The sequence below is a fragment of the Microtus oregoni genome, unplaced genomic scaffold, assembly GCF_018167655.1.
Source record: "Microtus oregoni isolate MIOR12 unplaced genomic scaffold, Mior012 000008F_ref0000371, whole genome shotgun sequence".
Lineage (NCBI taxonomy): Eukaryota > Metazoa > Chordata > Mammalia > Rodentia > Cricetidae > Microtus > Microtus oregoni.
Genome location: NW_024543067.1, coordinates 56,528,239 through 56,540,958, shown reverse-complemented (window position 1 = coordinate 56,540,958; position 12,720 = coordinate 56,528,239).

The window sequence follows — 12,720 nt, the reverse complement described above, 5'->3', positions numbered from 1 at the left end:
CTGAGTCTTATTATGAACCTTGCACCACCAGGTACTACAGAAAACTCCAACTGAAGATCCTGGGGCATTTTCTAATTGGGGCTGTAAGATGGGGAAGCTGAAGTCTGCATCCTGCTAAAGTTTTGCTCAGCAGATCACAGGCTGTTAAGTAGAGAGTGTAACCTTCTGCTAGCCGTTCAAGCCAAAGATCCAGCTTGGCATGGCTAACCCTGAGAGAGCCACGCTCTGTGTACTCAGTTAGGTGTTAACTAACGTGCCTACAAAGTATTTGCAGAAGACCTCCATGTCAAAAACAAAATTAAAAAGTATTTCAATTGACATGCTTAATCTTAATTAAATTAGGATTAGCAGATAAGCAAATTAAATAGACCTATAACTGCTAAAGAAATAGTAACAGTCATCAAAAGTCTCCCAACCAAAAAAAGCCCAGGACCAGATGGTTTTAGTGCAGAATTCTACAAGATTTTCAAAGAAGAACTAATACCAATACTCCTCAAATGGTTCCACACAATAGAAACAGAAGGAACATTGCCAAACTCTTTTTTATGAGGCTACAATTACACTGATTCCCAAACCACACAAAGATATTACTACAAAAGAGAATTATAGACCAATCTCACTCATGGACATCAATGTAAAAATACTCAATAAAATACTGGCAAACCTAATCCAAGAACACATCAGAAAAATCATCTACCATGACCAAATAGGTTCCATCCCAGAGATACATAGATACAAAAATCTGTCATTGTAAATCCACTATATAAACAAATTGAAAATAAAAAAAAAACAAATGGTCATCTCATTAGATGTTGGAAAAGCCTTCAACGAAATACAACATCCCTTCATGATAAAGGTCTTGGAGAGAGTAGGGATACAAGGAACATACCTAAACATAATAAAGGCAATATACAGCAAGCCAACATCAAACTAAATGGAGAGAAACTCAAAGCAATTCTACTGAAATCAGGAACAAAAATATGTTACCCACTCTCTCCATATCTATTCAATATAGTTCTTAAGGTCCCAGCTAGAGCAATAAGACAACAAAAGGAGATCAAGGGGATAATCAAAGGGAAAAGAAGAAGTCAAACTCTCACTGTTTGCTGATGATATGATAGTTTACATAAGTGACCACAAAAATTCTACCAAAGAACTTCTACAGCTCATAAACACCTTCAGCAATGTAGCAGGATACGTTAACTCAAAAAAAAAAAAAATCAGTAGTCCTGTACACAGAAGAGAAAAGAGCTGAGAAAGAAATCAGAGAAACATCACCCTTCACAATAGCCACAAAGAGCATAAAATATCTTGGAGTAACTCTAACCAAACAAGTGGAAGACCTGTGTGGCAAGAACTTTAGGTTTTTGAAGAACGAAACTGAAGAAGACACCAGAAAGTTCTCTCACACTCTTGGGTAGGTAGAATTAACATAATAAAAATGGCAATTTTAACAAAAGCAATCTACAGATTCAATGCAATGCCCATTAAAATCCCAGCAAAATTCTTCACAGACCTCGAAAGAACGGTACTCAACTTCATACGGAAAAGCAAAAAAAAAAAAAAAAAAAAAAAACAGGATAGCCAAAAACAATCCTGTGCAATAAAAGAACTTCTGGAAGCATCACAATCCCTGGCTTCAAACTCTACTACAGAGCTACAGTACTGAAAACAGCCTGGTATTGGCATAAACACAGACAGGAGGACCAATGGAACCAAATCAAAGACCCAGATATCAATCCACACACCTACAAACACCTGATTTTTGACAAAGAAGCAAAAAATATAAAATGAAAAAAATATTCATCAAATAGTGCTGGCATAACTGGGTATCAATTTGTAGAAGAATGAAACTAGATTCATAGCTATCTCCATGCACAAAACTCCAAATGGATCAAAGACCTCAACATAAAACCAACCACACTGAACCTCATAGAAGAGAAAGTGGGAGGTATACTTAAACACATTGGCACAGGAGACCACTTTCTAAATATAACCCCAGTAGCACAGACACTGAGAGAAACAGCTAATAAATGGGACCTCCTGAAACTGAGAAGCTTCTGTAAAGCAAAGGACACAGTCAACAAGACAAAATGACAGCCTACAGAATGGGAAAAGATCTCCACCAACTTCACATCGGACAGAGGACTGAGTTCCAAAATATATAAAATATACAAAGAACTCAAGAAATTGGTCATCAAAAGAACAACTAATAAAAAAAAAATGGGGTATAGACCCAAACAGAGAACTCTCAACAGATGAATCTAAAATGACTGAAAGACACTTCAGGAAATGCTCAACATCCTTAGCCATCAGAGAAATGCAAATCAAACCAACTCTGAGATTCCGTCTTACACTTGTAAGAATGGCCAAGATCAAAAACACTGATGACAAGTTATGCTAGAGAGGTTGTGGGGTAAAGGGAACACTCCTGCATTGCTGGTGAGAGTGCAAGCTGGTACAACCCCTTTGGATGTCAGTGTGGCGATTTCTCAGAAAATTAAGAAACAATATTTTTCAAGACCCAGCAATACCACTTTTGGGTATATACCCAAAAAATGCTCAATCGTACCACAAGGACATGTGTTCAACTATGTTCATAGCAGCATTGTACTTCATAACCAGATCCTGGAAACAACCTAAATGCCTGTCAACTGAAGAATGAATAAGGAAAATGTGGTACATTTACACAATGGAGCACTACACAGCGGGGGGGGGGGGGATGATATCTTGAAGTTTGCGGGCAAATGGATGGATGGATCTAGAAAACATCATACTGAGTGAGGTAACCCAGACCCAGAAAGACAAATATCATATGTACTCACTCATAAGTGGCTTTTAGACACAAAGCAAAGAAAACCAGCCTAAAATTCACAATCCCAGAAAACCTAGACAACAATGAGGATTCTAAGAGAGACATACATGGATCTAATTTACATGGGAAGGAGAAAATGACAAGATCTCCTGAGTAAATTGGGGACCATGGGAGAGGGTAGAAGGGAAGGGGGGAAGAAGGGAGGGGAGCAGAGAAAAATATATAGTTCAATAAAAACAATTAAAAAAAAAAACCTAGGATTAGACCTAAAACCAAGTCACTTTAGGACTCACAAAGGACAAGCAAACTAATCTGTATGGTAGCAGCCAGCCAGATTCAGGAGGCCCAATATGACACTGGGGAATTCCTGCCATCCTTCAGTTAGGGTCAGGGGTGAAGGAAACAGAAATACAGTGAGGACTGGTGACTTAAAAGCTGACTGAAATCAAGGGTGGAGAGAGGGCTCTGTGGGTAAAGGTGCTTGTCCACCAAGGAGGAAGACCTGTGTTTGATCTTAGGGAGGGGGAGAACCAACTCCTGTAAACTAGTCACACACACACACACACACACACACACACACACACACACGCGCACACACACACACACACACACACACACAAAATAAATAAGATAAAAATTCATGTAAAAAAAGAGATAGAAGTCATACATACCTGTGGTCCTTCAATTGGATTCTGCCTTGAACCAACAACAAAGGATGCTTTTAAGAATGGGAAGTTGTTGTTTCTTTTGTGCTGTGTTTTGTTTTGTGAGACAGGGTTTCACTGTGTAGCCCTGATTGTCCTGGAACTCAATACTGGAACAACCCCATTGGTCTCAAACTCAGAGATCCTTTTTCCTCTGCTGAGTGCTGGGATTTAAGGAGTGTGCCGCCACCCACCTGAGTTTGAGACTCTTAATTTCAGGGTCATGGGTTCAAGACCCACGGCGGGCAGAGGAGAAAATTTGAACCTGTATTTGCATGACGTTAATCCCTGCCCTCAGGAGCCAGAGGAGGCGAATCTCTGTGAGCTGGAGGCCAGTTTGGTCTTATAGAGTTGCAGGCCAGCCAAAGCTACAACAAAGAAAAAAATACAGAGGGGGCAGGGCCTAGCACACTAGTACAGTAATGGATGTAGCACAGATTGTGCCTCGTTTGAATGAGACCCTGGATTCAAGCCACAGCAGTGTGGGAAGAAAGGAGGGAAGAAAAGAAAGGAGAGGCAGGCAGACAGACACACACACACATAGACAGAGATAGAGAGACAGGAAGATTCTTAGATACGGTGACACTTCACTGTGTCTTCATTTAAATAAACCTCAGGACAGAAGATTGATAACCATTACATTCTGATTTGAAAATAATACTCAGCCACAAAAGCTAAATAAGGATAGATGTTCGTATATGTTCAGCACGAAGTGCTCAGAAAACATCACAGACCAAGACCTTTCTAGGGGGCTTGAGGTTTTTAAAAACCAAAACAACAACAGCAACCAAAAAAGATTTCTTGGAAGGACATAGGCAAGGAGTACTTCTTGGGGGATGGATGTGCAGGAGCCAAGCCTGTGGGTCACTGAAGATTGAGTCAAGGGAGTTTAAAAGCAAAGATCTCCTACCCTTTCCCCTACCCCACCCGTGAGTGCCTACGAAGGGGCCCTGGCGAGTCTAACTAACCCTCAGAGACCCTGGGCCTCGTAGTCTAATTCGTCTTTGGAAGTCCCCTTGCTGTTGCTGCTGAGAGCCTGACCTCCTTGCTGTTTGGGTTGTAAACTCCTAGACGAATAATCAAAGCTAATTACAAACACAAAGCGCTGCTCATTTACAAAGAAATGACCCTGGTTACTTGTTGCACCAGCCGGAGGTCAACTGAGTCCAACCCAATTAGTACTTTCCCCGGAGGTTATTGTGACCTCCTCTAGGCCCCCCGGAGCGGAGCGACGCAGCTTCCAGCAGGGCTAAACCACCCTGGAGCCTTTGACAGCAGAGGACCTGATTTGATCTCAAGCTTAGTGAGGACCGACTTCCCCTAACCTTTAAGCACAAATTCAGCGAGTCAACATCAAAATAAGTAAATAATTTAAAAAAAAAAAAAGCAGCCGAATGGCTGATGTGGCCATTCATATGCTCTGACTAATGCGGCCCCTGATTTCCCTTCCAAATTAAATGCGTTTCGCTTAGTACATTTTCAACAGACGTTGCTCATCTGCTGGATTAATGAGTTTGCAGTGAAAGCTACTTCGGTAGCAATTCGAAACAAAAGCGCCCTAACGCGACTGCCGCTCTGAGTCCCCAGCCCTCTCCACCTTCGCCCCTCTTCCTCCCTCTCCCTCCCCAGGGCAAATGCATCCTTGTTGCCAGGATGGGGAAGCTGCAGTCGGCCGAGGGTTCTCTTCTGTGTCACTACACTACATTAGGAATAAAACCTTCCACTTAAACACTTAAATGAAAACATCGAGAAACTAATTTACTATTTGCAATCACATGATTTAAGCCGGAGCTGCCTTAATTTCCTTCCATTTTGCTTCATATTCAATGTGCGCGCTCGCTAGATTGGTCTATGAAAAGGCTGTCTCCGAATCGCAACACTTAAGACCTCTTTCATTTTCTTTTTGATTAAATAATTGAAATTCCTGTCAGGACCTGCACTTTACTGCCGCACAGATTTGGTGTGTGAGGATAAAGACACCCCCCTTTAGTTATTTATTTATTTACTTATTTATGTGCTGTTTATATCTTAAAAGCCAGTGGGCTTTAATTCAGTGAGGCCTTGGGAAAATGGATGGAAGCTATTCACCCATTTCACGGGAATCTCCCGTGCCCATTAAGTGATTGTTTGAGACAAATTAAGAAAAGCAGGGCCTCTCATTTAGCCACCCCCATTCATCTGGAAGCTTCTACCTGCTGGAAGGGGTCCAGCTACTGTACTGCCTATACCAGCCATTAGGAAAACCAAACAGAAAACCCCCACAGACGCACGTGCATGTTCAGACACAAAACCCACACCTAGCAAGTGAGCCGGAGAAAGCTTCTTGTACCGAAGTAACTAACAGTCGAAGGTTGTATTGTTTGATGAATCTTGGGCCAGGAGCCCCCCCCCCCCCATGAACCTCTGAGTCTGTTGGAGTTAAGGCAAGCCGATCCTTCAGAAGAGGGAGGGTCCCTGACTCAGAGGAAGAGCTAAGCTTCCACTTCCTCAGCCTCAACATCTGCAGAGTGTGTGTGTGTGTGTGTGTGTGTGTGTGTGTGTGTGTGTGTGTGTAAATGAGAACAAGTGTGTGGAGGTCAGAGGACACCTTTAGATATTGGTCCTCCTTTTCTACTTTGCTTGGTGTATGATCTGTTTGTTGTTTTCTTTGCTCCATATACCAGACTAGTTTGTTGACCTTTGAGTTTCTTAGGGTTCTCCTGTTTCTGCTTCTTTGCTCTATGCATCTGGCTTTTATGCAAGTTCTGGGGGTTCGAACTCAGGTTCTTAGGATCTCTTTTTTTCCCCGTTGAGCCATCTCCTCAGCCCAGGAGAACATTTTTTTTAATGCAATAGCAACAGGTATTTATGTGACTCTCCCTTTTGGAGCAGTTTCTGTGGTGCCTATGCAATCTAAGAACAAGTGTCTTCTTTAAACACAAATGGCAATCCTAATTTATTAAGCTGTCCATCCCACACTCTAGGATGGACGCCCCGACTCTCCCTAGCTGTGCAGTTCAGGGTATGCTATCCCCTCAAAACTTCAGTCTTCTCTGTGAAATGGAGACATGAATAAATGGTTTCTCCTTCTCCAAAAGATGGCTGAGAGCTTTAAATGAGACAATGCGCAGAAACAGTCAGTGTGGCATCTGAGCAAATTGTTGAACGGAAATCACAACCCCACTATGTACACACACATCTCTAGTGATCGGTCTCTCAGAGAGTGTGCCCACAGAAAATAGTCTCTTTCACACTCTTCCCACTTAAAAAAAAAAATACTCAGAGGGAAGAAGAGAGGCAGAGAGAAAGACTCAAATTTCACATAAATAATGCAGTTGTAGAACCGAGCCTTGAAGACTGTCTAGTCCAATGTCCACCCACCTGAAACACCTAACTCACCTGAATGTCGCCCATAGGAGGCCTCAGTTTGCTTCCACACTGCCTCAACTGGTGACCCTCATTTTGACACTGTTGTCATCTAGAATGCCACTCTCGTCACAGAGAAACTTTGCCAATATTAAAACCAACGGCAACTACTCAAGGCCAGGTGTGGGACTACACACCTGCAATCCCCAGCACTGGGAAGCTGGGACAGGACAGTGCCTCTGAAACCAGCCTGGCTACATAGCAAGGCCTTGTCTAAGAGATAAAAACAAAAGCAAAAGCGTGACAAAAACATTTCTACCACCTTCTCCAAGTGCTCTTTTTCTCCAAAGGCATATCCTCATGTCTTGCACTGTTACTCCTAACATACATTTTTCAGTCCCTTGTGAATCTATTTAACTTAAAATCATACTTCCTTTGGATTGAGCACAATAGTCCAAGTATGCTCTGAACATGTTGGATAAAAACGCATATTGTATTTTCTCACTGATTAATGACTAGGCTAGAAACTCTGCCAAACATACATACTATACATACTGAAAAGCATGCTAATGCTATGCAAAAGATTAGCTCTCAGCTATGCATGTTGAAGAGGACCTGTGACAAGCATGAATGCCAAGGAAGCTGTTCCCCTCCCAGCCACGCTTTCCAGAGTTCCTGTTTCATATTCGGTCACGATGGATGGGATTGGAGGATACCAGTTCATTTTTAACTCCAACCTAAAGGAGGAAATGAGGTTCAGTGAGATGGCTCAGCAACTAAGAGCGCTTGCAGAGAAAGCCCGATGGCCCCAGTTTGATCCCTAAGACTCAGATAAGGGTGAAAGGAAAGAATGGACTCTACGAAGCTGTCCTCTGACCTCCACATACGTGCCATAGCATGTTCATGTACCCCTCCCCACATAAATGCTTGCATATGCCATCAACATACACATTAATTAGTAATAGAATAAAAAATAACGGGGAGGGGGAAAGAATAAAAAATAAGAGAATACTTCACAGAGCAAGGTACAACAGCAAACACCTGAAGTTACAGAACTCGGGAGGTGGAGGCAGGAGGATGGACATTGTAAAGTCTACCTGGGCTACATGAGTAGACCTCATCTGAAAGCAAAACAAGTTGCTTGGCAGTTCTAAATGCTAGATAGGAGCCTTCACATGGCTCTGTCACCTAGGCTAGCTAACGACATTAGCTCACTGGGAATGCATCCCACAGGCAGTGAAAACTACATGAGCCATTGAGGCCAGATTTGAGCATGTGCCACTCTTGACTGTGGGGGGCGATGTGGGAAACACATGTGCATGCCAGCTGTTCAGGTGGAGGGCACAGGTGGGCGCAGCCCTGGGAGGAAGAAGAGGAGTTCTGTGTAATGGGAGCCATCAGGTGTTCTGTGGACACAGACCTACCCAGGGGCCACAGGGAAAACCTGATGTCTTATGAAGACCTTAGCCAGCCTGAATTCCCTTTCCTAAGGCAGTGGTTTTCAACCTTCCTAACGCTGTGACCTTTTAATACAGCTCCTCATGCTGTGGTGACCCCCGGCCATAAAATCATTTTCGTTGCTACTTCATAACTGTAATTTTGCTACTGTTATGAACTGTAATGTAAATAGCTGATACACAACCCCTGGGAAAAGGTTGTTTGACCCCAAAAGGTTGAGAATCGTTGCTCTAAGACAAAACTAACTGACCCTATTCACACAGAGTAGAGCAGGGCATTTATTCCCTACCTCTGCCTAGGACAAGGATGCTGGTCTTTTCGTCTGGGATGGCCTTAGTGACCTAAGAGAGGAATATTCAATGCTCAAACTTTTTTTCTCTCTTTATATTTATTTAAATATGTTTAATTGGCTTACAAAATAGCAAGCTTCCATATGTAGTTTTTATACACATTTTAGGCAGTTCTGGACACCCGCACCCCTGCTCAGCTCTGCCCTCCTCTCCTATCCTCCCTCCAAACCTATCACATTTGCCTCCACTATGCTCCCTTCCACTTTGCTCCATCATCCTCCCCACCACCTCCCTTAAAGCCCCTTTTTGTAGCCTCCTGTACCCCTTCCTATGTTTCTGACCTTTGACCTTGTTTACTCCCACCAAGATCCATGTATTTACAATTAGAAGTTAAGACTGTCACATGAGAAACAGCATACGATGTTTGTCTTTCTGAGCCTGTGTTACCTTGCCTAATACAGTGTTTTCTAGCTCTATCCATTGTCCTACAAACGTCACAATTCCACTCTACTTTATAGGTGAATACGAGCCCATTGTGTCTCTGCACCACATTTGTATTAACCGTTCATCTGTTGATGGACCATCTAGGCTGACTCTGTTTCCTTAGTATCTGGAAAAGAGTGGCCCTCAACACTGACGCGCGCAAGGTGAGTCTGCGCATATGTCAAGGCAAAAGCCTTAGATAGTGGGACTCCCTCTAGAGCTCCGGCTTCACTAACCTGGCTTCTCCCCTCCCACTCCTTCCCTCCCAACCCCCGCTTTCCTCTCACAATAGAATCTTCCTATGTTTGAGGCACTCTCTTTCTTTCCCAAGTCGGTGGGCAATTCTGAACATACAAGATATTTGCCCTGCAAACCTTTTATGCTAAGCTTGCAGAAGTATATGATTTGTGTTGAGGATTCGGGGAAGGACAACTTTGAAGACCCCAATAGCCAGGGGAAAGGTGAATAAAGTGGTTCCTGCAGGGGCTTTGGAGAATGTGCGTCTGGCCTCTTGTGTTCTGAACAGCAGCTACTTGAGCTTGGTCAAGGAATACATCCATGCATGAAAAGCAGAGGAGCTGGGATTTGGTTCTCCGTCTGCTTCTGCCCTTCTAGGTGACCTCTTTGACTACTCTTTAAACTTACCAGTAAGGTATAGGAAAAGTAGTCAATGCAAAGCAATGTGGGACCAAAAGATGGGGAGCTGTTCCCACCAAAGTCTGCTCAGACTGTCCACGGTACACAGTGAATCCTAAATCATTCTAACCTGAACCATGAACCCTGCTCTGAGGAGACTCCAGCATCTGCTCACACTGCTGTAGCTTCTGTCCACCTGCCACAATTTCACTGCTTTACCCTGGACAGCTGGGTTCTGTACCAGGGCTGACACATGGCGGAGTTGGAATAACTAAATGAATACAACGTGGCCAATGGAAAACACAAAGAGAAGCTTTTTCCCTGCCCAGTCCCATAGCCATTTTTAAAATAAGCACTCAGAGGCTTAATATTAGTTATAAATGTCTGACCAATGGCTCAGACTTATTACTAGCTAGCTCTTACATTTAAATGAACCCATTTCTATTAATTTAAGTACTACCACGTGGCCGTGGTATTACTGGTCTGCTGGCATGTTGTTCCTTGGGCAGCTGGATGGCATCTCCCAGATTCCACCCTTCTCCTGTATCTCTGGCTTAGATTTCCCACCTGGCTCTATCCTGCCTTGCCATAGGCCAAAGCAGCTTTATTTATAACCAATGAGAGCAAAACATATTCACAGGAGAGAGAAAGACATCCCACATCAAGAAACATTTCTTCAAACTTTGACTTATATATGAAACAAGGTCATATTATGTATCCCTGACTGGCCTGGAACTCAGTATGTAGGTCATGTCTGCCTTGAACTCATGAAGATCAGACTGCCTCTATCTCTTGATTGCTGATATTAAAGCCATGTACCCCCATATCAAACTAGCCTTTTATTCTAGCGTTAGAACATTGTGGAACACAAGAAGACAAGACTTGGACATTCTTTTTCTCTGTTTTATCACCAACTCCCAGAAGACACATGTACATGATAGGCAATTCATAAATACATGTGAAATGTATAAGGAAGTCAACTATACCCTTTCTGTTTTCTGCTATTAAAATACACTTGCTTCAATAAACTGATATTAATGATAATAATATTTTTGAGAATATTTTTCTTGGAAAACATCTAAGTAAATAATTATTTTTGAAGATGTGTTGATCTGTAATGCCTGCAATTGGAAACCTCTAGACTAGAGAATTTGTTGCTGGCCACTCAGTCTTGTAAACCCCTCAGACACCGAGTGAAAATGCTTCAAAGATCTTCAGACAAATCGTGACAGGTGTCTCCCTCCGAGGTTTGCATGACCTAGACTGAGACTGTGGGAAATAGCAGAGTATGATGGCACAGCCTGATATCACAGCACTCGAGAGGCTGAGGCAGGAGACTTGTGAACTCCAGACCATTGTTGGCTCACACCTTTACTCACAGAGCATCTCACACTTCAGTTGTTAGATTCTCTTGACAGACAGTTGTAGTGTCCAATCTCCAGCTGAGGTAGGAAAGGCCCCTTATTTCTTCATATAAGCATCATCACCAACGTGTGCACTACGAGGAAAGAGACTGAAACTAACTCGGCCACACACAAACCTTAGCAATTCTGTGTAAAACCCTTATATAGAGAGTTTCGTGGCTTATGAAGTTGAAGCTTCTGTGTAGAGATTCCAATTTTCAGGACTGCTGACATTTCAGGCGAGGCTATTCTTTTTTGTTTTCCTATTTTTTTGGGTATGAGTGTTTTGCCTGCAAGTCTATCAGTGCACCTCTTCCTTTCTGTGCCTGGTGCCCTCAAAGACCAGAAAAGGGCATCAGAGAACTGGAGTTATAGATGGTTGTGAGCTGCCATGTGGGTGTTGGTAATCGAACTCTGGTCCTCTGGAAGAACAGCCAGTACTCTTAGCCACTAAGCCATCTCTCCAGCTCCTGGACCATTCTTTATTGTGGAGGCTGCCTTCAGTATTGGAAGAAGTTTGGGCCACATCTGTGGCTTCTACCCACTAGATGCCAATAGCACCCTCCTACCTACAGACAGAGCCTCTGGAAGGGCAAGGAGGGTGTACACAGTTCTCTGCAGTTAAGAACTTCTCAGTCCCAGGAACACTTTGCAAACCAGGTTCGCTCCCCACTGGGTTCAAATAACATCTCATCAGAACCAGACAGCCACATATCTGTAAGCCTCTTGAAACAGAATCAGGAAAAATTTTAGACTATGGGCACTGATGAAGACGGTTTAGGCTGCTGGGCATGCTCAAAGCGTGCTTCCTGTTCATTCTTGGAAGTGCCTTGTCAATACGTCTACTCAATATGCCATGAACACCATTCTATTGCCAGAAAAAAAAAATCTGACATCAATTGTGAATATTAATAAAAGCCCTGTGATAAAAGAAAATAAAGAGCACTAAACGGCAGGCATCAACCACTTCAAGGGCAATGCACTTTTGAGTCTAGATAGTCAAATGTCAACCGACCAACCCTGAGGCGTGTGATGTACAGCGCACTCTTCACACAGAGGCGGTTTTCAGTAGCGACAACACAAAGTAGGTGTTTTCGTCTCAGAACTCATGAGGTTGAGCAGGTTGAGCAGGAGGTTGGCCTATCTGGAATCAGTTTGAACTACACAGTGTGTTCCAAGGCAGCTTAGGCTAAAGAGTTAGACCCTGCTTGAGAAAGAAATGCTTGGGCGTGGCAATTCACAGCTCGAATCGCAGCACATGGGAAGTCAATGCAGCAGGATCATTGGGTAGGAGAGCAAAGACATCTTCAGTCAGTTTGGGGCTAACCTGAGCTCCATGAGACCTCGACTCAATGTAAATAAATAGATCAAAATGAAAGAAAGAAAAAGAAAGACAACCCAACAGCTTGAAGGACGGCAGGTTAGGCATTCCAGATGTTGGTGCTGCTGCTATTATTTTAGCAGTGTTACTGATTCATTAAATCCCCAAGGCGGAAATCCACTGGCCCACATCAGACAGCTTGTTTATGAGCGGCTGTGAGGAGGAGGCAAGTCCCTCCACGGGGACCCTTGCACTCAGACTGCTC